The 22,348-nt window shown below is 47.4% G+C and overlaps 1 protein-coding gene across 3 annotated transcripts in view; it reads right to left on the bottom strand.

Annotated features, from left to right (window-relative positions):
• LOC121082287 (leucine-rich repeat and fibronectin type III domain-containing protein 1-like protein) overlaps window positions 1-22,348 on the bottom strand; it is a 56,298-nt gene that overhangs the window by 17,463 nt on the left and 16,487 nt on the right. Inside the window, exon 2 of one of the 3 annotated variants that reach the window (XM_040581630.1) lies at window positions 7,177-7,343. The exons of the other annotated variants lie outside the window; for them this stretch is intronic. The gene's annotated coding sequence lies outside the window, so the exon portion shown is untranslated. The remainder of the gene's footprint in view (window positions 1-7,176; window positions 7,344-22,348) is intronic. 3 annotated transcript variants of the gene reach the window in all.

The following is a 22,348-nucleotide window of genomic DNA, read 5'->3' as shown; positions in this document are numbered from 1 at the left end:
ACCTGTAAATGAGCAAGAAAAAGAAACACATCCAACAAGTGTCCAAGAAGTGCCTTGCTAATTCCCTCCCCCCCCCATCACTTTTTTTTTTTTTAATTTAAAATTATAATTTTAAAATTTCCAAGAAATACCTCTCTGGATACGCTTGGGCATAAAGCAGAGGAGCTGCAAATCTGCTCGCCCAAATCACCACGATAATTAATATTAATACTAGCAGGGTTTGGTGGTCATTTTTTTTCATTTTTTTTTTCTAATTTAGTTCACAGCGTAACAGGAAAATCAAACCATTGACTATTAAATATAACGAAACATAGAATATTTATTATTTTTTCTTTTTTTCTCATTATTTCGCGTTTTTTCTCAGACACGTCAGCTATGCAGGGAACGTGTTTGCCTTTTCCTTTCTCATCGTAAGGTGGCACAAACAATACCCACCTGCGCATGGTTGTTGCCTACCCCTCCTCCAGTCGATGGCACTGGGGAATTATATTTATAACACATAAAAAATCACATTTCTAACTCGCACTGCAGTGGTGCGGAACAGGAAAACCAGAAGTAAAAGCACCGCAAGAACTTTCACCTCTTTTTTTTTTTTTTTGTCTCACTTATTTCAGCCATCTGTATCAGCAGACCCCAAAATAATTTTTGTTTGTTTGTTTGTTTTATTGTTGGGCTGTTTCATTGCCCTTGGGTTTGTCCCCCCGCAAAAAAAAAATAAATCCCAAACCAAAGCTGGATTCTGTTCCGTTTCCTAAGCTTTAGTCCGTACCGTATCCCGAGGAAGGTACAGAAGGAATTACCACCAAAAGGTCAAACGCTTCGTGGATTTATCGTGTGACTACCTGCACTCCCTCCCTCCATCTCCTTCCTTCCTCCGAGGGTCGTGATGAGCTCTGCTGATCTTTTATCCCCCCACGGAAAATCCTGAGCTGGAGCCATTTAATCTACGGTCGAGGCAGCCAGGACGCCGATAGAAATGAGGAAACTGAAATAGCTCCTGCGGGTTTTGATGAATGGTCCAAGGTCTCCTGAAGATGTACTTGACGAAAAGCAGAGGGGGAATTATATATATTGACGTTTTTTATTTAAGGACAGAGCAGCTTCTGGTGCAGGCAGCCTGGAGGTAACGCTGCTTCAGAGCTACCGCACCGATAAATGATCTATTCTTAGCGATGCTGTGTATCCTTCACGGAGGCTACGCTCAAACACAAGCCAATATTAGTAATTAGAAGCATTCATTCTTGATTGGAAGATCTATTATGAATTGCAACACACCTCACTACTGAGTCCCACTGATTTTACACATCAGTTTTACCTTGCTGGTTTCACCGCCTGCTGCTTCTTGTACCGGGGAGTTTGGTGCACAAAAGAGTTGCGCCGTTGGCCGATCTGAACTTCGCGCTGCAGGTGATGCTCTTCCAGCATCCGGGAAATTGCAGAGAATTCCCACTTGCGCAAGGACTGTTGGGGATTATCCAACCCTTAACATCCCCCCTTTGACACATAAAAAAAAAAAAAAAAAAAAAAAAAAAGGAAACACATAAAGCACATTGTTCCGATGGGACGGTGAATTTAAGATGAACGCGCGTTTTTCTCGGAGGTTGATTCTTTGATTTGTTACGATGCTCAAAAACATTCCTTCAAGGGAAAGGCGTGATGATCCCAGTAGGAAAATGCTGTAGAGTTTAGGTCACACCTTCTTGCTCGGGAAAGGCAAATTAGATCCCTGATGGAACAGGTCCTTGGCCCTCGTTGGGTAAGGTGGATCAATGCCAGCAGAAACCCCCAAAGTTTGTAGCTTGGTATTAGAAAACGGCTCCTGGTTAGAACTTCCCACCAGGAGGATGGAAACATCGTGGCCTTATATCAAAGCAAAAAAAAATGGTCTTTAAGCACCTGGAAATTTAGGAAGAAAGGCATGATGGAAGTGGAGGACTCTTCTCTGCAAACACCGTGTACCAAACTGCAGCCACAGCTTTTAGACTCTCTCAACTCCCCAAAGATGTTCTTGGAATTTTTATTTTAGGATAGTCTTGAAGCAATCTGGTGACACATTTTACAAGACTATAAAAACACAAATGGCTCTTTACGACACCGAAAAGGGGAACTTTTGCTGCTTAAACTGAAATCTTGTTAGAAGGGCCTGAGCAGACCTTTCGTGGATAGCTTCTGGACATACTTGAACCTCCGCAACATTAAAATGCCATAAAACATCCTTCTACGGGTGGAGAGGATGGGAAGGCGAGTCAAGGGTCTTCAGCCTCCATCACGTAGGACTTCATTCTGATACGGACAGATAATAACTGCGGCATGGTTAATTGCCCTTCGGATGTTTAACACTGAGCATTCAGATAGACAAAGACCCGTCCCTGCACGCTCTGCAGCCTTCCCTGACCTGGTCACTTGAGCACGGTCCTAATTTCTACAGTTAATTTAGTCTCCTGTTGTCGCAACGAGCTGTGACGCCTTCTAGAAGAGCTTTCCAACCGACCTGGAAGCTGTGGGCTGCCACGCCACGCCTCACCTAAACCCTTCGTTGCTTGGACCAGCATAAAACACACCAGAGGTCTAGTTCTGACCTCTCCTCCTTCCGAACCCCCTTCCAGCATCCCACCACACGCGGGAAACCACAAATTGCTTTGAGAGGTATCGAATGGCGGAAGATGCTCTGGGAGGTGGTGGGTGGATGGATATTCCACCTTCCTCCTTGCAGACCACGCTCAGCAGATGCTGTTGCAGCTCCTGCTCTCCCCCTGCTCACATTCAGCTGTTGAGGTGACCCACCTCCACCAGCTCCTCACCACCCTGCAGCCCCCTGTCAGCCCCTTGGTTCCGCCGGTTTCACGTCTCACCGCACACCAGCCTCATGCAAGTGTCAGCCTCAGGGGTGCATATTGCATGGGGAAGCTTCTGGAAGCACAAAACCTTAGGGAACCGCAGCACTTTCTATCCCTCTGGTCTGCAATGATTTAGATCGCTAAGGGTGGGAAGTCCACAAACCCGTGAATTTCATCAAGGCTTTGCAGTATGGATACAGAGAGAGATGGAACATCTAGAATAAAACTCATCCCAAGCAGGTATCGCATTGCCTGCTGCTTGCTCCCTTCCTAAAGGACAGCTTGCTGCAACCAGCCATTAACTCTTCTTCTGCCAGAGAGAAAAAGATAAGGAAAAAAAAGAAAAAGGGAGGGGGGGAGAAAAAAAGTAAGGGGAAAAGAGAGAGAGGGAGAACAAAAAGAAAAAAAGGAGAAAAAAAGGTATGTAGACTTGCATGCCTATGTAAAACCCTCTTCACAATGTTCTGTTAATGCACTTGCTGCTAAAACAGAGGGAGAAGGGGCTGCCCAAAGCTCCACAAGCCTCCGCGTTAGAAGCCAGCGATCTAAGGCACCGGTGCTAAAAATAGCAAAAAGGGGCCAATTACGAATGGCACGCTGCCGAAGTGCTGCGGTGCCAGGAGCCGCGGCATCCCGATAAGCGTACCTGTGAGAGGTGGCACATGTCCCTGCAGGCTTCAGGCTGCTTTCCTTAACAAGCAGTGGGGTTTTCTGACTTCCAGCGGAGCGATGCTCATGCAGCAGCTGCATGAAACACAACCAACTCGTGCAGCAGCTGCATGAAACGCAACCAACTCGTGCAGCAGCTGCATCAAACGCAACCAACTCGTGCAGCAGCTGCATGAAACACAACCAACTCGTGCAGCAGCTGCATCAAACGCAACCAACTCGTGCAGCAGCTGCATCAAACGCAACCAACTCATGCAGCAGCTGCATGAAACACAACCAACTCGTGCAGCAGCTGCATGAAACACAACCAACTCGTGCACCAGCTGCATGAAACACAACCAACTCCTGCAGAAGCTGCATGAAACACAACCAACTCGTGCAGAAGCTGCACGAAACACAACCAACTCGTGCACCAGCTGCACGAAACACAACCAACTCGTGCAGAAGCTGCATGAAACACAACCAACTCGTGCACCAGCTGCACGAAACACAACCAGCTTGGTGGCAGCCCTCAGGCACAGAACTTTGCAGCAAAATTTTTAGCACCGTGTTTGCATTTCCTACCTTTGGCCAGCAGGTCAAGGGAGATGATTCTGCCCCCAGCTCTGGGGTCCTCAGCACAGGAGAGACACGGTCCAGGGGGACCACCGAGATGGGCAGGGGGCTGGAGCAGCCCTGCTGTGGGGACAGGCTGGGGGAGCTGGGGTTGTTCAGCCTGGAGAAGAAAAGGCTCTGGAGAGACCTTATGGAACCTTTCCATACTTCAAGGGGGCTTGTAAGAAAGACGGGGATGGACTTTTTAGCAAGGCCTGTTGCAACAGGACAAGGGGGAATGGTTTTACATCGAAAAGGGGAGATTCGGGCTTAGACATAAGGAAGAAGTTTTTTTACAAGGGTGGTGGGACATCGGCACGGGTTGCCCAGGGCGGTGGGAGATGCCCCATCGTTGGAAGTTGTTCAAGGTCAGGTTGGACGGGGCCTCCGAGCAAACTGCTCTGGGTGCAGATGTCCCTGACCTTGAAATGTCCTTTCCAACCCAAACTCTTCTATGATGATTCTAGGATCCTACTCGTGCTGGTGTGACACGGAGGCGATGGCCACTTTCTTCCATCGCACGGCACCTTTGGAGAGGGGCGTCCGACCCTTGCAGGGGGTTCCAGCCACCTCGGGATCACTTCAGCCAACCCTGCACCAAACTTCCCCCAGATCCTCCCGCCACCGTCCACATTTGGGTTTACGAATCGCACTCGCAATGCTCCGTGACCCGACACCGGGGGATGTCCACAGCCCACCCCAGCCCCACGTTCATGTGTTTTCCAGTAAAACCACTCGCACAAGCATCAGCGAGGATGATTCACCCTGCGCTCACTGAACTAGCGACCGTAGCGTCTCCCAAAAATAATTAACAAATTTGTGATTTTTCCCTTCGTGAGATTAGCGGCTCTGTTCCGAGCGATGATTACAGAACACCAGCGAGCTCTGGCATTTCTGCCGACGAATTCAGCGCAACTAGCTGCTTATCTCGACAGGCTGCAGAAAGAAGCTGACAGCTCTTATTAAGTCCTACAAGGGGAAGAAGTGCAAAGCCTTGCACCTGGGGAGCAACAACCCCCTGCAGCCCTCCGTGCCGAACAAACCTAAGGACGATGAAGATTTACAGCCCAGGATTCCAAGCTTATCTGCCTCCAGCCTGCCTTGCAAGAAGAGATCGTCCCAGCATGTCCCGGGTTTCACGGCACCTCTTGGATGATCTCGCCTTATCGGTCAAGGCTGCCGGAGCAGCATTCTCCTGCTGCACAGGAACTGTGAAGGAATTGTTGTATCGCCGCTGGAAAGCTACACGTGTTCCATCACCATGGAACACTCCATCTCTATGAGGAAATACGTTGGGACAGCTCTGTTACACCATGAAAAAAAAAGAAAAAAAGACTCACGGATTCTCTTCGAGCTGTCTTAATGGAAGAGTGACAACAAGCAGCGGCAGGAGGGTAAGAGAAGGTCAGATGTGAGGAAGGGGAACTCACCCCACCCCCACCCCCCTTAGAAACCTATGACTTAAGTCTTTGAATGCGAAACGATTCTTCATACCGCAAGTACCCACCTGCTTTCTCTGCAAAGCAAATGGAAAAAAAAAAAAAACAATGATTTTACCACGTGCAAAAAGAATTAACATCATTAATCGTGGGACTCGGCAGCGGTCAGGCCGTTCAGAAGGACCGATTTCATCGCGCCGAGTCCTCTGTTAATCATCATCCCCTTCCACAAGCTCCAGCACATTTGCCACGGATTTATAAACCTCAGAGAGAAGCGTTTGCTGTTGGCAGAAAGGGACAACGCTGCCCTTTCCCAGTGCCTCCCAGAGCAGAATCCCAGTTGCTATCAGCCGGGGATCCACCTGCAATGGCCACCACCACCACCCGCCCCCCAGTTCCACCACTGCTACGTGAGCTTTCCTAATGGGGCTGTAAAAATCTTCCCGATGTTCCAAGCTGGAAGGCAAATGTTCGGGAAGTACCTGGAGAACTGCAGAGTTTTCTCTGCGGAGGAGAATCTGGAGTTCTGCAGAATTATCTCGCTATGAATTAATAAAACCTCCTGCATAGGAAGGAGCTTTAGCATCACAATTGGAAGTGCCAGTGCTGCGCCCGTGCACTTGGGTCACCGTTACAAGGCTGGAAAATGAGACCTGGGGTGTGTGTCTCCGGTTTTACAACAAAACCACACGCGCGCAGTCCCCAGTTGGGGACTTCTTCAGGATAAAGCAGAAGAAATAGCAGCAGCTGGGATTTACTGGCTCGTAACATCCCACCGTCAAAATGCAAACTGAACAAAACCCACCAGAACCTGCCGCGCACGCTACAGCAGCTTCTCTACTACTAATAATAAATACGACTAATAATTACTACTAATAAATAATAATAAGTACCAATAATTCCACCTAATACTGCCTTCTGAAACCACTTCTGCAGGCTTTCCCTTTCTCGTCATCATGACAGAATATTAATTCACACTCGCCAGACCGCACTCTGGTTAATTGATATTATTTGATTATTGATTAGTCTGATGAATCGATGAAGTAATTGATATTATCTGGAAATACATTCAGCTGCGACACTAAGCATGGGGCGATCTGTGGAGGACTGGCACCCTGCACCCTGAGAGAGACTGAGCAGGGAACAATAAAATTAAAAAACATCGACCTCGCTTGCAGGCTCCTTCAGCGGCAATAAAAATCCAGAATCACGGCATCACCCAGGTTGGAAAAGACCTTTAAGATCATCGAGTCCGACCAATAAAAATCCAGAATTACGGCATCACCCAGGTTGGAAAAGACCTTTAAGATCATTGAGTCCGACCAATAAAAATCCAGAATTACGGCATCACCCAGGTTGGAAAAGACCTTTAAGGATGGACCATCGAGTCCAACCCTAAACCGAATGCTGCCGAGCCCACCGCTACACCACGTCACGTTGCACATCGCGGACGCTATGAACTGCTGTTGCTGCCGTGACGAGAAGAGCAGCTGCTTCCCCCGGTGCCACCCGCTGCCCCTACCGAGAAAGCATCTCTCAGCAATTCCTGGCATCCTCTTAAAATGTCATCCCGGCGCCCATCCCACGTGAATCGCGACCTCAAACCCAACAGCGCTGCCCGCAGCACGGGAACCCACCGGGATGAACATAAGGACCAGCTGCAGGAGATGCTGCCGATGACTCAGGCTGGAGCGTTCTCCGCTTTGAGTCACTGTTGAATCAACGTCGGGTTGTGATACTAGGCGTCGCGGAGCCGCCGCCTTACAAAGAAATCATTATGCATCAGCTCTTCTATCTTGCATGGCTGGAAGAGGGAAAAGTGGGATTTTTATGACGCGAAACATAGAGTCATGAAGTGATCACCTACTACGATCGGGCGTTTGTTCGGAGGAGATGTTCGACACTAAGTGTTACCAACTCTGCTGTTTCCACCCGTTAACCAGCCAAAAATGTTTTACAATTGGTGACAGCTAATGACACTTATAACAAGGCTGGCAGACAATAATTTCATTACAAATCCCATGCCACCACCGTTCCCACCATTCAGAGTCTAACAAGCATAAAATTGCATGCTCGGTATGTACGCAGGCAGGTATGTCATTACGCTGACAAAGAAATGATAGTATTTGTAGACAGTACGTTAACAAAAGAATAATATTCAGATGAAAATCACCTTTGGTTCAATATGAAGAAAGCGGGTTGCAGAGAAAAACGCGTCTCCCTTTCTACAGAAACATCTGGTGCTTCTCCAGCTTCCTTTCCTCCCGGTTGTTGGGGTTAGCGCACGGGAGATTAGCCCCCGAGCAGCACAATTCCGCGCAACTTTTGTCAAGCTAATTGCTCTCCTTCCTCACTCTGTACCGGGGAGCGGAGATCAACAGAACATCAGGATGTTACGATTTATTTCTTTTCCCTTTTCACAATTGCTTTTGTCTTTGCACGGCGCAAAATAAATCGAGTTACCCCTCTGTGGGTGCCCAAAATCTAATCCTGAGTAACGAGGAGGCTGTTTCGAACCGTTCCAGACTTTAAATAAATGTCTTTGCTTAAAAGGAAAGACTCTTCGCGCTTAAACTGCGGTCCCGCTCATTTGCATTTGAGGAATTAACGGGAACAGTGGGGTTGGTTTAGGATTAATGCATTTGAACGACTGCATTTGGCACTAACGAAGGTATGCTTGAGCAAAATCATGGATGGCAATCATCCATCAGCCACGGGATGGCAAGACTCTTCTGCAACCCAACAAAGTGCGCTTTAGCGGCTGAGCTCTGCGAGGCATCGCTGAAAGCCATTCCGTTAGCCACCGGGAAGCCTTTTGCGCCGAAAACCGGCAGCGATACTTCCTCGCTCTCCCTCTCCATCACCGTTTACGTCTCTCGAGAGCACGCGACTGCCTTTATCTCCGACAGCTCCAAGCGTTTCTAAAGCAGTGGCACCTACAGAGGACCAGCCATGCTGGGCTGCAAGGGCTGTCAGGTGGGAGCTGAGCATCCTCGGAATGTTGGATGCACGTGTGGCTTCGGGGCAGGGCTCAGCCACCACCAGCCCAGAGGCAAGCCGAGGTTCTGAGATAAGCAGAAAACTCCTTGGTTTGTGCCACTCGACATGTTCCTTGCCCGTTTCTAGAAAAATCATGATCTATCAAAGCAGGACCCCCGAATCCCAACTAATTTTGGTAGCCCCACGAGCTCGACTGCCATTGCAAAGAGCATCCACTGCCTGCAGGCAGCACGGCAAGTGAAGCAGGACGGAGAACCACCAACAAAACGCAACCTACATGTGGCAGGGCTCTGCTTTTGCAACACTCAGGTTTTATTCAGTGGTTCCCCATCGCCTCGACCTTCTGCTGGGACTTAAATCCACCGCAGAGCTGGGAAGAAGGAGGGGAAAAAAAAAAAAAAAAAAAAAAGCCAGTCCCTGTTGCATGCCTCATGAAGTAATGAAACCCTACCACAAAGCCATGTATTCCTGCCCAGCATGGAGCCGTTTCCAAAGAGACTTATAAACCCCCCGGCATCAAGATTAACAACTTTTTTTTTTTTTTTTTAATTGCAATTGTTCAGAACGATTTTCCGAAGCTTACTGTGAGCTCCTTTCCTCCTGGCTCGCAATTTCTTCTATCAGCCTGAAGCAGGATCAGTCCCAACCGCCCTCCCTGATGAATGCAGAAAATCTGGAAGCTATAGGTGCCGTGATATCAGAAGTTTGTAGGGGAAAAAGAAAAAAAAAAAACCCAAAACAAACCTCGCTGAGATCAATCAATAAGAAACAAGCCCGTTAAACACGTATATACGGCAGATGTAAAGACTGGCACATCCCTGCGCCCTACTCAAAGGGACAAAATTGCAAATTTACAAGCATGAGGTATCCCTGAACCTTCATGCTCATGGAGAACTCGCCTGTTTTCTCCAAATGGTTCAGCATCACAGCCCAGAGGCGCAGGGGAGGGGCGGCAAACAGCTCCTAGCGATGGTCCTGATGCTGCCAAGACGCCACTTCTTGGGTTCTCCTCCATCCCAGCTCCTCTCTCCACCTCAGACCTGCCGGGCACCGACGCACCCGTCGGGACCGCTGCCTATAAGAGCATCCCACCGGTGCGAGGGGCGGCGGAGGGTTTCCCTTTACTAACATAAAGCCATCAAGAGTGTTCGCAACCCAGTGTGCTTCTTCCTGATGGGCCACGCTACACGTGGAACTTCCCCAACAAGCTCTGCCATCACTCTTAATTTGCCTTAATTAGTGGGATGGCATTCCAGAAGCCTATTTGTGCTGCAGATAGAAAAAAAAAAAAATCTTGTAGCAAGGCAAAGACGCGTGGAGAAGCAATTCCATCCAACGGAGCTTGCTGGGCGTATATTCTAAGATGGCACATTAGTTTAAAAAAAAATTTAAAAGTTCATCAAAACAATTAATACACACTTCAGGCACCCATGCAAACCAAAAATCACTGTGTGAAGGTAGCTAGCGTGCCGCCACGTGATGGTGTGCGTGAGTTTTATTCCAGTTTACGCTGCATTTGTCACCGGCCAGGGCATGTAGAAAAGCTGATACGCTGCCTTTGAAGGACAAAGAGGGTGCCAAAGGTTAATCTAGATTGACATTTTTATTCTAAACACAAAAGAGGCGGCGGGCTGGGGAAATAAAAGAAACGAGCATGTTGAAGTGTCACTTTGACCTTTGTAGATAAAGGATTCAGAAGCGTTTGGGGGAAGGAAAAAAAAAAAAAAAAATTTAAAAAATCGAGCTCCTCAAAGGCTGCAGCAAATTGAGCATCAAAAATTACCACCATTCCCTTCAGAACTAAATGTTAAATATTTAATTAGGCCATAATCTGCCACACAATGCTTAAAAGGCTACTCTTCCCTTCTGAAACATGAATCCCGTGCAAGGGGCCCCTCCGCCACAAGAGACGATATTTCTGTATCGCAATTAATTCCTGACCACTAAGCATCCCTCAGATACGAGACTGATCTGGGCTTTGTAGTTGAAGAGGAGAACTAAGAGTTTTGGGGGTTTTTTCCTTTTTTTTTTTTGTGGTCTTTCTACACAGGGAGGCTCAAGTGCTCCAGCAGGACAGATGGATAGACGTAAAATCCGCAAAAGAAAGGGAATAAATCTCTATAATCACACAAGCATCTGCTATAAAGGAGGCGAAACCCAAAAGCCACTCAACTCTTGGCCCCCAGAGAGCACCTCGTCTGCGGGATGCTCATGGTCCTCCCAGAAAGAAGAAGAGGATGGAAAAGCTGAGATAGCCGGAGGGTGAGCTCACTGACATCCTGCAAATGCGGTGAGACAACGGAGTCCTACAAACAACATCAGAAACCAGAGGGGGGTGGGGAAAGTAGTAATGATAATAATAATAAAAAAAATTTTAAAAATTGAAAAAAAAAAAAAAACCCAACAAAAAACAACCCACTAAAATGCAAAATTTACTCCGGAGCAGCCAAAAAGGACTGATAAAATGTTGGGTTTAAATCTTGCAGGAGAAAAAAGGTCACCTAAGGAGACAAACCGACGCCGGGAGCCTGAGCCTCTAGAGCTTTGCTTATCGCTAGAATAAAACCTGGTGGAGGATGGGGAGAAGGCTTTAAAAAATAAAATAAATAACCCAAACAAAACCAAGCCTGTGCTTTAGGTTTGGGTGGGTTTTTTGGGGGGGGGGTTGTGCGTGTTCGTTTTTGTTGGTTTTGGTTTTTTTTTAACAATTGTGAATGGGATTTGAAAACCGCGAAAGGCGCAACGGGTCCCGCAGGAGCTGTCAGCGGAGGCAGAATATTTACGAGGGGCAATTAACTCCGGCTTTGTAGCTTGTCTTAATTTTGGCAGCCTCTTCGTGATGACATGCTTGGTCTTTACGACCCGGGCAATAACAAACAAATAAAAAGTTTTCCATTTCAGACCAGGCTAAGACACACCGGCTGAATCACGTTCGCTCTAACTCTAACGGGGGGATCGTGACCCCCAGCAGGAGACCAAGGAGGGGGGGGGAGGGGGGGATTCAGCAATTAATTAATCACCCATCCTCCACGGTGGCTGCTTCTGCAGGGCTCAGGTGGAGTAAAAAGGATTTATTTATTTATTTATCCCCCACCCACCCACCGCCATTGGAGAAATTCCTTAAATAACAGCGCTTGGAGGCAAAGTATTTATATATTTTGTTTTAAAAAAAAATATATAATATATATATTAAATAATATATTCAATATAGTATATATTTTATATTTATATATATGATATATCTATTTGTATTTTTTTATATATATATATATTAAAAAAAATGGGGAAGCATGGGGCTGAACATCTTTGGGAGTGTTTTACAGTGCTCAGCTTGGCTGAATATTTAAAAATGTTTGTAGCCACGTGTGGTTGGTTGGGGATTTGGGGTTTTTTTGCATTTTTTTTTAAATTTTTTTTTTTTTTAATACTTATTTCTTCTCTTGGAGGTCAGGCCTGTGAGTAGAAAAGGAGGCAGGAAGTGCCTCTTGGTGTTAAACACCACCAGCTTGTACCATGCCCCACCTGGTTCTACACGCTACACGTAGCTGCACCTTCACGCTGCTTATGTTCTGCATAAGTACATCTCCTTTAAACATCATTTATTTTTAAATAAATTATTTTTAAATAAGAATAATAATTTTAAAACAAGCCATCTCCTTTAAACACCTTATTCCAGTTAAATCGGAAGAGACAGCCGACACCACCAGCAAAAAAAAAAAAAAAAAAAATCCACAACATTCAAAAATTAATAATAACGTTACGCAACGACTTCCAGCGCTAAGAACTTACCTAACTCAAGAGGAAAACGAGCTGGTGTTCCAGGGCAAGAGCAAGCACCGCTATAAATATTGAATAAAGGTCTCGCCACTCTCATCCTCCCAGAAGGCTCCACACTACGTGAATTAGCATGAAAAATTGAAGAGTGTTTGGAATTGTCTGGCACTACACGAGCACCAGAAAGCTCCATTTTAATTTTTTTTAATTTTTTTTCCTTAGCATCTGGCAAGCACGAGGGAGCCCAGCTCCACAGGTATCGTTATTTCGCACAATTACCCTACACGTAGAAACTGGAATTGGTTGGGGAAACATTTTTTTTTTTTGCCCTTCATACAACACGCAGCAGGTACGTCGTGCCTCTTGCCCGTTGAGTACGCCGCGGTACGATTCTCATGGTATTTGTAAGTCGTCTCCCCTCCCCTGTAAATATTCAATTTAACTGACAAGGTCTTGTTTTATGCATGGGAAGGATCAACCATGCCTGAACTATTCCTGACGCGCGTTGGTTTTCATCTCCAGTGGGGTGTTCAACCTCTCTTGGCTACGTTCTGCATGGAGTTGAGCAGGATCTCTGCACGGGAGAGACACGACCCACCTGAATGGGTCCAGAGGGGACCACGAAGATGATCCGAGGGCTGCAGCATCTCTGCTGCGGGGCCAGGCTGGGGGAACCAGCGTGGTTGAGTGGTGGGACACTGGCACGTGTTGCCCAGAGTGGTGGGAGATGCCCCATCTCTGGAAACATCCAAGGCCAGGTTGGATGGGGCTCTGAGCAACCCACTCCAGGAGAAGGTGTCCCTGCTTGTTGCAGGGGGGTTGGGACCAGAAGACCTTGGAAGGTCCTTCCCAACCCCAACTGGTTGCGTGAGGATTCTACGATTCAAACTTCCCGTGGAACCAGGCTTTAAAGCACGGCACTTTGCACAGGGTCTTCTGGAGCACAAACCCACCACCACGTTTACACCACCGCTACATTTACACCACCGCTACATTTACACCACCGCTACATTTACACCACCGCTACATTTACACCACCGCTACATTTACACCACCGCTACATTTACACCACCGCTTTTTTTTTTTTTTTTTTTTTAAATCCTCACCCTGGAAAGCTTAAAAGGGAAAAACTGACACAACACAGACCCCTCCCCTGTGGAAATGTTTGAGCACCTCAGAGCCTGGCTGTTAAAAGCCTACTTGATCATAGCCTTCCTTTTTAATAATAAAGTTATTATTAAAATATTATGAAAATAACTTCTGCAGGCTGAGGAACGCAAGGGTACAGTTGAACTCCACCGCGGATGCCCCTGGGATTTTTTTTTTTCCCTGACCTTCCAGAAGCTTAGCGTTGCTCTCCAAGGTTTCCAAAAGTGTTTTTAAAACGTAAAGAATATCGTTGTTTCCTCTACCGCCTTCAACATGAGGCCTGAGAAACACAAGCATCAGCATTACCAGTAATTAAACGCTTTGCAAAAGCACTACAAGATGTTCCACTTTGTGCAAAGCGTTACGGAAACCTGGCGGCTCGCTGCTGGGAGATAACCATTGCAAAGCTCCAGCCCCTTTTTTGCTATATTCGCATAAAATTATGTTGTGCTACTCCAGCTAACCCCAGTTGAGCAGACGTTAGAAATAAAAGCGTGTCCAACGCTGTCCTTACCTCGGTGACCTCAAAACTTTTTTTTTTTTTTTTTTTTTTTCCCCACAGGTTGCTAACTAAACGTCCTAACGTTAGCCTTGGTTTTGGCTGAGAAAATAGCAATGGATGCATTAATGGAAAAAAATTAATAAAAAGGTCATGGAGGCTACATGCCTTCCCTAAAACCACGTCTAACCCTCCCTGCAGAGCAGAAATAATAATAAAAAAATAATAAATGTATTAAAAGTGACAAAGAAATGCAGAATTGCCAGATCTAACCAGAGAAAGAACCAGGAACTGAAGCAACACACGCTCCCAAAGGGTCAGAAAAGCAGCGGCAGCAAAGTTAACAAGCCAAGCGCAGTTAATTGCCGGGCACTCGTTTGGGAACAAGCCTAACAAGGTCTTTTCTATCTTTTTTGTCTCATTTAATCCATTTTTCCTCGATCCGCCTTGCTCTGAAATGAAACGTCTGAAGAACTGCACAGCACCTTCACGACAACCGCCGGTGCGAAACTAGTAGGTGTTTTAATCACCGATGGGATAATTGACCTGCAGGTACCGCATCCCGCCGGAGCCACGAAGCACGTGTAAACTCCTCTTCCACGAACGCTCCGTAGGATGCTCCACGTTCAGTAGGACTCCAGATTTTTAACAAGAATCTTCAGAGGCTGCACTGAGATAGTAACTCTGGTGTTCTACTGAAACAATCTATACAATTAACTCCATTCCAGTGAGTTAATTACCCCAAACTGGAGTGAGCTATTAATAATAAACTGGACTTTTCAAGATTCAATTCCTTTGCAGTATCTAAGGCATACACCCTCCCAGGTTTCGGTGAGCGTGCAGGAGAAACGTGTAAATCAGAGCTCAGAAATGCAAGTAAACGCAAATAACTCAGAAATGCAAGTAAATGCAAGTAACTCAGCAATGCAAGTAAAACCAGGAGGCGGGGAAGAGCCCCAGTATCAACCCCAGCTTCCAGCCACTGGATGCACCAGCTTTTCCCAGCCCCAGCTTGCGGTGGTTGACCTCAGCACTTCTGCTGTCCACCTCCAGCACCCTGGAGCATCTTCCTTGAAGAATGCCTGGAGGCGAGGAATGCCTGGAGGTGAGGCACGCAGGACAATGCACAAACGCAGCATCATGTTGCTGCTGACCAAGCGCCCTCGCACCTGTGCCGGTGTGCTCACCCCTAAGTGATGCTTCCCACAGAGACCCGCACGCACGGGGCAAGATGTGCCCAACAAATCTGCCTGAGAACACAGACAGGGGTTTAAAGTAATTTTCTGAATCATAAAACCTACTGATAACTTCCCAAAAACCTATGGTGCCAAACCAAGCCGCGAGCACAGAAAAATATCAAAACACAAAATATCAAATCTAATTACCTGATGGCAAACAAAGTAGGTGTAGGTGACCTTAACACAGGTTACGTCTAACCTTAACGCGTTAGACTAGAGGACTGCTCACCCTGGCTGTGTGACCATTGCCTTTTCTAACCGCAGCGCTTCACACGTTCCCATTGCTATTTGGGTCAATGCCCTGTGTTCTCCAAAAATTGCTTTCTTGCTCTAAAGGAAGAAAAAACTTCTTTCAGATGAACTTCATTCTGAAATGGCCATCTCTGGAAAGGGAGGAGGTGCTAGCAGGGCAAAAATGCTTGGCCACCGCTTTTTTTTTTAGGGGGGATTTGTCTGTTATTTTAATTTCCATGGATGACCAAACACAAGGACATCGCTCTTAGCGCCTTAACGGAATACAAAAAGGTCTCTGTCCTGGTGGAAAACGGGAGGAGCTTAAGCTGTTCTACCTTCAAAGTGACCTTTGAGCTGAGCATCAAACCTGCACCACCCTGCGCTGCTTTTTGGGAACCTCCTGCGTGTTCATTAGCGGGAGCCCATGGGGGAATGGATTCTCCCTTGGGATTCACAGTGCGGTGATGTGGACACCCTGAAGCGGCCATCTGTCCTGAAATTAAGAGGTTATGTTCTCTTCCAGAATTGCACTTCATCAGAAGAATTAGGAGTGACAATATCGGCGGCAGAGGCAGCAGCTGCAGCGATCGAACACTGAATGGCATGGCAAAGCAGAAAGGGCAGCCAATCTCAACATAATCTTCACAGAAGCTCTTCTTCTAAACTGGCCAAAAATTGTTAAGAGGCTCTTTTCCTCCAGAAATTAAAAGCTGCAGACGAGCAACACAGGCTCAAACATCTAGACTACATGTAGGGAGGAAATTTTTGTACGATGAGGGTGGTGGGACACTGGCACGGGTGGCCCGGAGAGGTGGTGGATGCCCTATCCCCGAAAACGTTCAAGGTCACGTTGGACAGGGCTCCGAGCCACCCCCTCTGGGTGAAGATGTTCCTCCTTACGGAGGGGGCTGGACTAGATGACCTTGAAAGGTCCCTTCCCACCCAAACTATTCCGTGATTCCACGGTTTACTGCATAAAACAAGGCAGCACGTCCCAAGTGCCCAAGGAGAAAGCTCAGGAAATAAAATTAATTTAGATCTACCACACCACGCAACCCAGCGCTCATAAGCTATCTCCAAATGCCAGGCTATTAATAGGTTCCATTAGCAGGAATTATATTATTTATCCTGCCTGTGCAAAAGCACATTATATTGACTATATTTCAAATCAAGCAGCACGCGGACGTTTCCCTCAAGGATCCATCAAAGCGAGCCCCTGGGAAACGCTGGAGCCTCTCTGCTCTGAAATCCTGCATCCCACCAGGCGTCACGTGGAAGCGGCGCATCCTGCTCGGCAACAGAACTGGACCAAGCCCCCCCCCCCCCCCCCACATATCCACGAGTACTGCCCTAGTTAAAACGCCGTACCTGTTTGACGGAAATGAAATCCTCCTCGAGATTCCTGCCAGGTCAGTTTCCAATGAAGCAGCGGCCCCCGAGGTGGGAATTTTCCTCATTTAGCTGCAACTCCGCAAACCAGCCCGTCCCTTCTCCCGCGCCTCGAGCGACAGACGGTGGGTGGCCAAACTGGACCTGGTGGCGACTCAGATTCTGGGGGCTACGCACAGCCTTGCAACAGCTTCCCCATTCCTTCCCCACCTTTCCAGCTCCTCCTTCCCATTGCCCTTGCAGTAATTAAAAAAAACCAACAACCCAGGGCTCGCCCCTCTGCTTTATTCGTTTTCACATCACGCGTCTTGGTAGGGCAACATAAAAAATAAAAATAAAACACCTGAGGAGGTATAAACGGGGAAGTTACTAGTTGGATTAACAATTTGATGCTTGCTGAGCGCTGCTTTTAAAATCAATGCTGAAGAAAGATCTCAAAGATGAGGTTTTAGTGCTCGCCACTGGCAACAGAAGCTTGCCCTGGCCACCAGCGCACGGCGCCACATCACAACACGTCAAGAGAGGTTTCCCTCTTATTTATGGACTGTGGAAGTTTCTTCCCTACTTCTTTCCTACCTGCTTATCCTGTTTTGCATATAACTCCAGGAATTTAGTAGGTGGCTTTTGTTAGTTTTAGGCTACTAGAGAAATGGAGAGCTCTCCAGGAGAACACGGATGCGCCAGAAATAATGAAGAAAAACTCCAGGAGTTGGTCGTGACGGGAGGAGGGTGGTGGAATTCTTGGTTCCAAACATCTGCAGCCTCTTAAGGAACCCAAATCTGTGCGGTTATCCAAAAGCAGGATCAACCCCCAAAGATCATCGCGACCCTTAAGGGCTGCAGGGTCGGGTCATGCACGTCTTCCAGGATTCAGGAAAGTGCACGACCGCATCGTTCCCGGCTGTTTGCCCCGGGAGGTGGAATCTGGGCCACTAAAGCCACCCCAAGATGAAAAAGAAGACATCTCCATCCTAAAAAAGCTGCTGCCAGCCTCCTGCAGCGGCTCGGCGTCGGGGATTCTGTGCCCTTCATCTCTCGCTTTTCCAGTAATGCGAGTTCAAGGGAAGGTTAATTAGTGTCAGGACACCGCTGCTGGGGATCGTTACTGCCGGCGCATGACGAGTCACAATTTTTACCTTACTTTGGGCCACGCTGCAGCTCCTCAACACAGTGTGTGTATATATATTTATATTTAATTTTTTTTTTTAAATTGCAATATAGATTTGACTGTTCACCGCTAAGCAGGCACAGAAGGGGTTATCACGGGTCAACAGCGAGATGGCAACATAAGCTGCCGGCACAGGAAAGTGAAGAAAGGATGAGGAATTTCAAAAGAAAAGAAAAAAAAAACACCAAAAAAAAAAAAAAAAAAAAAAAAAAACCCACCAAAACAAAACACACCTGTCTGTTTCAAAACTCCTGCCAGATCTGAACGGGGTGAAATCTCAGCAAAAGCCTTTTTGAAGCCTGATAGACAGTTTAATTGCCTTGCTAAGGAAGCCAGTAACTGCAGTGGGTGGACCGAGCTGGGAACGACTGAGCAGCAGCAGAATTTAAAGCCCAAGATTCAGAAGAACAAGTAAGACCATGACAATACAGAAGAGGAGGGCAGGCTCCTAAAAAAAAAAAAATATATATATATATATATATTGATGGCATCCTCCTCATTGGTTTGGTGACTAGAAATAAAGGGAAGGAAATAATGTAGAAAGCAAAGAGCTGGGATGCCTTCAGCAGACCAACTCCCTCATGTCTACGGTGGGCAACGCGACTGACGTAAGGTTCCATCCTGCCAAGGATGAAGGTGCTGGAGAAGAGCCGCGCCACAGCATCTCAGCGGCTCGAGGAGGCGGGCGCGTAGCATTTCCCAACCTGCTTGGCGAACAAGCTACGCAAACCCCCCAAAACCACAAGTTTTGTTGCCCCCCCAAAAAAACAACAACAAAAAAAGAAGATAACAAGTCTTCTCCAAGAAGACTGTTATTGCTAAGGTCACATCCAAGGGAAAGAGTTATCATCCAGCCAATGGAATGGAGGTTGTCCTTAGGACTCCCGAGACCACCGGCAAGCGGTTGGCATGTTCCTTGCGCCAGTTTTCAAATGATTAAATTTAATTTTCATTAATAATTTAATTTATTTAATACACCCTGCCATTAATATTTGGTCTATGCTAGCTGCTACTTGCGTTTGTTTAGGTGGGTTACAAACGTGGTTGCTGGGCTCATAAGGTTCTGTAGAGCTGAAGGACCTGGACTCTAATTTTATTAGAAGAATTAAAAAAAAAAAAAGCAGGAAAAGCCACACAATTCCTGAAGGAAGGCTGTGGGTGGGTGGGGGTCCACCTATTTTCCCAATGAACAAGCAACAAACCAAGATGAAACAGCCTCAAACTACACCGGGGGAGGTTTCAAAGTGGATATTAGGGAAAATTTCTTCATGGAAAAGGGTGGCCAAGCATGGGAAGAGGTTGCCCAAGGAGGTGGTGGAGACACCAGAGTTGTCCCTGGAGTTGTGTGGGCGCAGCGTTCCAGGACGCGCTTTGTCCATGGACTTTGCACTCCTGGGTTAAAGGTTGGACTTGATGATCTCAAAGGTCTTTTCCAACCTCAGCGATTCTAATTATTCTACTTCGGTAAGCAGCAATTCCCCAAATTTTAAAACGTAGAGGAAAACATCTACCTGTCAAAGCAACGATCCTGAGAAGCAAGGATAAAATTAGGGGACAGCTAAAGAAATAATAATGCAAATTTTAATTTTAGGAGCCTGGATCTTCTGCAGCTAGCCAGTTTGCTGGGGATCACTCACGATCCCTGTTGTCCACACACCCCAAGTTAAAATTTTCGGGGTGGCACCTGTAGAAATTCACATTGGGGTTAGAGATCTCAGACCGCAGGGCTGCTCCGGCGCTCGCGTCCTGCCTGTGGTATTTTATATTATATTGCATATGTGGAAGGTATTTATTCCCCTTCCTTGCTCAGATGGAAAACCACCCAGGTTCTCCTTCTGCGCTACAGTAACCTTGTTTTATCTGCAAAACTGCCTCTTCTGTGCCTTTTGTGCACACGCAAGCAGAACCTCACGGCGCTATCAAAATAAGCAACAATAGCGGAGCTTGCTAAGGGAGCGAGTTGCACTAAATTAGTCTGAAGGCTCGTGTCTCAACGAGGAAAAACAAGGTAGCTGCAATTTTAAGATCAAGCCAGATCAGACCTTTTCATCACATCTTTATGCTCACGAACTCAGCTTGAAAAAAAAAAAAACAAAACCAAACCAAACCAGGGGCTGTTTCACCCAGTACTCTGTCTTCAAGGAAGAAAAAAAAAAAAAAAACCCGAAAAAAAACCCACCCACCACCTTTGTTTGAAGTTTTCATGGATGGAACAGTTTATCTTCCGAATTGTTTCTGGCAGAGAACCCAAACCTGGTATTATGCCGAGCACAAACAGAACAATAGACAAACAAAATCCCAACTGGAATTTAAGGACCTGCACACTTAGACTTAATAAATAGCTGCGCTGCTCCAGTAAATCTACGTTATTGCTGTTGTTCTAATTGTACTGATTATCTCTTAAACATCATTTATCTTCTAATAGTATCCTTTGCCAAAAAAAAAAAAAACCAACACCACCAAAACCAAAAAAGCCCAACCAACAGAAAAAAAAGCGCGTGGCACAATAATAAGAAGAGTAACTCCCTGTGGCTGAGCCAGAGGAGATGACAGCTCAGACCTAAGCTCAACTCCACAAGCTACAGACGTCCAAAAAACCTGGGGAGAAGCATCGCTCCGAAAGGCAAAAGCAACCGCAACCACCGCTGAATGGACCGCAGCCTCGGCAGAGACAAGACAAGAAGTCACCCTCTCTCTCAAGACCCCTGGTGGACCCTGGTAGCCAAAATCCCCCCCGTGAAGTCCAAGACGTGGCTTGCACAGGGCTCCTCTCCCACGTACGGGCGACCGTACGTCCGGGCGGCTCGCTTGGGATCAAGCCTCCAAAATGCAAAAGCCAGACGTTGGGAAGGAGGCACCAGAGTGGCTTCGCTCCTAAAGCTGCATCTTGGACCCACCGCATGTCACGCACACCGCATTTTTCTTGCGATGGCCAAGAAATTGTCCCTCTGTGGAGCGACGCTTACACATCCCCGGTTCTGAGAGCATCGTGTTAAGCATCAGACTACCGAGGGCAAGACGAATTATCTGAATACTGTAATGGGTTCACGACCCTGGCAGCAGAGGATCGTGCAAAGGCCAAAGTGGGACAGAGCGCGTCTATCGCATAATTCCGCACAGAGAAGCGTCCAAGTCACATCTTTTGACCGACGCAAGGAAAATGTACGCCAGGCGGAGAGGTCACAATTTGCAGTCTGCGGCATATAATTACTGCAGCTGAAGAGAGCAAGGATGCGAGCACACGAAGAGGCCAAAGCGACAATCCCGGAGCGCGTGGAGGGTGCTACAGCTGAAGGATGCTCGTTAAATGGGAAGAGAGGGGCACGATGCTGTAGGGCTCCGCATGCTGAGCGAGCGGCGCAGAGCAGCACCTGGTGGCTCAGACACGACCTGTGCCAAGCAGGTGAGCCCAGCAGAAAGCGGTGGGGGCTACTCTGCTCCTTCTCTAGTGGAAAATGACCCCTCAGCTCGCAGCCGGGGGCTAATTTGGGGTTGCAAGTGCTGCTTTAACATGTGAAAAAGCACTATCCAGGCTGCAATCCTATGAAATTACAGTGGAGAGGGCTCATTAAGAGCCCTTTAGCAAGTTCTCCCGCTCTCACATAAATGATTATATCACCTGGAAAAGTGTTAATGAAACCCTTGAAGCAAAATTCTTCTGTTCTCCCGGGCAGAGAAGACGGCGCACGGCGTAAACCTGAATCCTTCATCATTTGAGGACAAGGGAGTGTATCAAACCACCTGCAACGACGATGGATGAGAGCCACGTAGGTTCCTGACCATCACCCTCCCCTCCGTGGCACCCCACGAAGCCTGCACTGGGGTGGCACGGTACAACTGAGGTCTTTCCCAAGCACTACCCGCGCTGGGGTCAAACGGGCTGTCTCAAAACGGAGAGGTTTTGATGAACATCACAAATCTGGCAAGCTACCAAGCTTCTTCTGAATCAAGGTGATGACAAACCGGCGCATCATCTGGCCGCCTCTTGGCGCATCGCTGCAGGGCATCGTGGTTTATCCCGGTTCTGCACAGCCCCAAGCGGTTTAAAACCAGCACATTTTAAGTGGGAGGTGAATCAGAAGATGATCCAGGAGGCTGCCCGAGCGTAACCAGACGTGTGCCAAGGTAAGTCTGGGCTCTCGGCTTATGTGTCAGCATCAGCAGCCGCAGCATCCCTCCATGTGGAACGGGGGAGAGGAGCCCTGGAGCGCGGGAAAAGCCACCGCGTGAAGAGAGGGAAGGAAAAAAGAAAAAGACGACACCTATGGAAGTCAACACCCCTGTAGGACATTCATCCTGGAGCCAGCAGGATGACACTGCTCCAGCTAGGACAACGAGGTCCTCCCACTCTGAATTCC

The sequence above is a fragment of the Falco naumanni genome, unplaced genomic scaffold, assembly GCF_017639655.2.
Source record: "Falco naumanni isolate bFalNau1 unplaced genomic scaffold, bFalNau1.pat scaffold_58_arrow_pat_ctg1, whole genome shotgun sequence".
Taxonomy (NCBI): domain Eukaryota; kingdom Metazoa; phylum Chordata; class Aves; order Falconiformes; family Falconidae; genus Falco; species Falco naumanni.
Note: the sequence above shows the minus strand (reverse complement) of the source record. Positions and strands in the feature narration are given on the sequence as shown.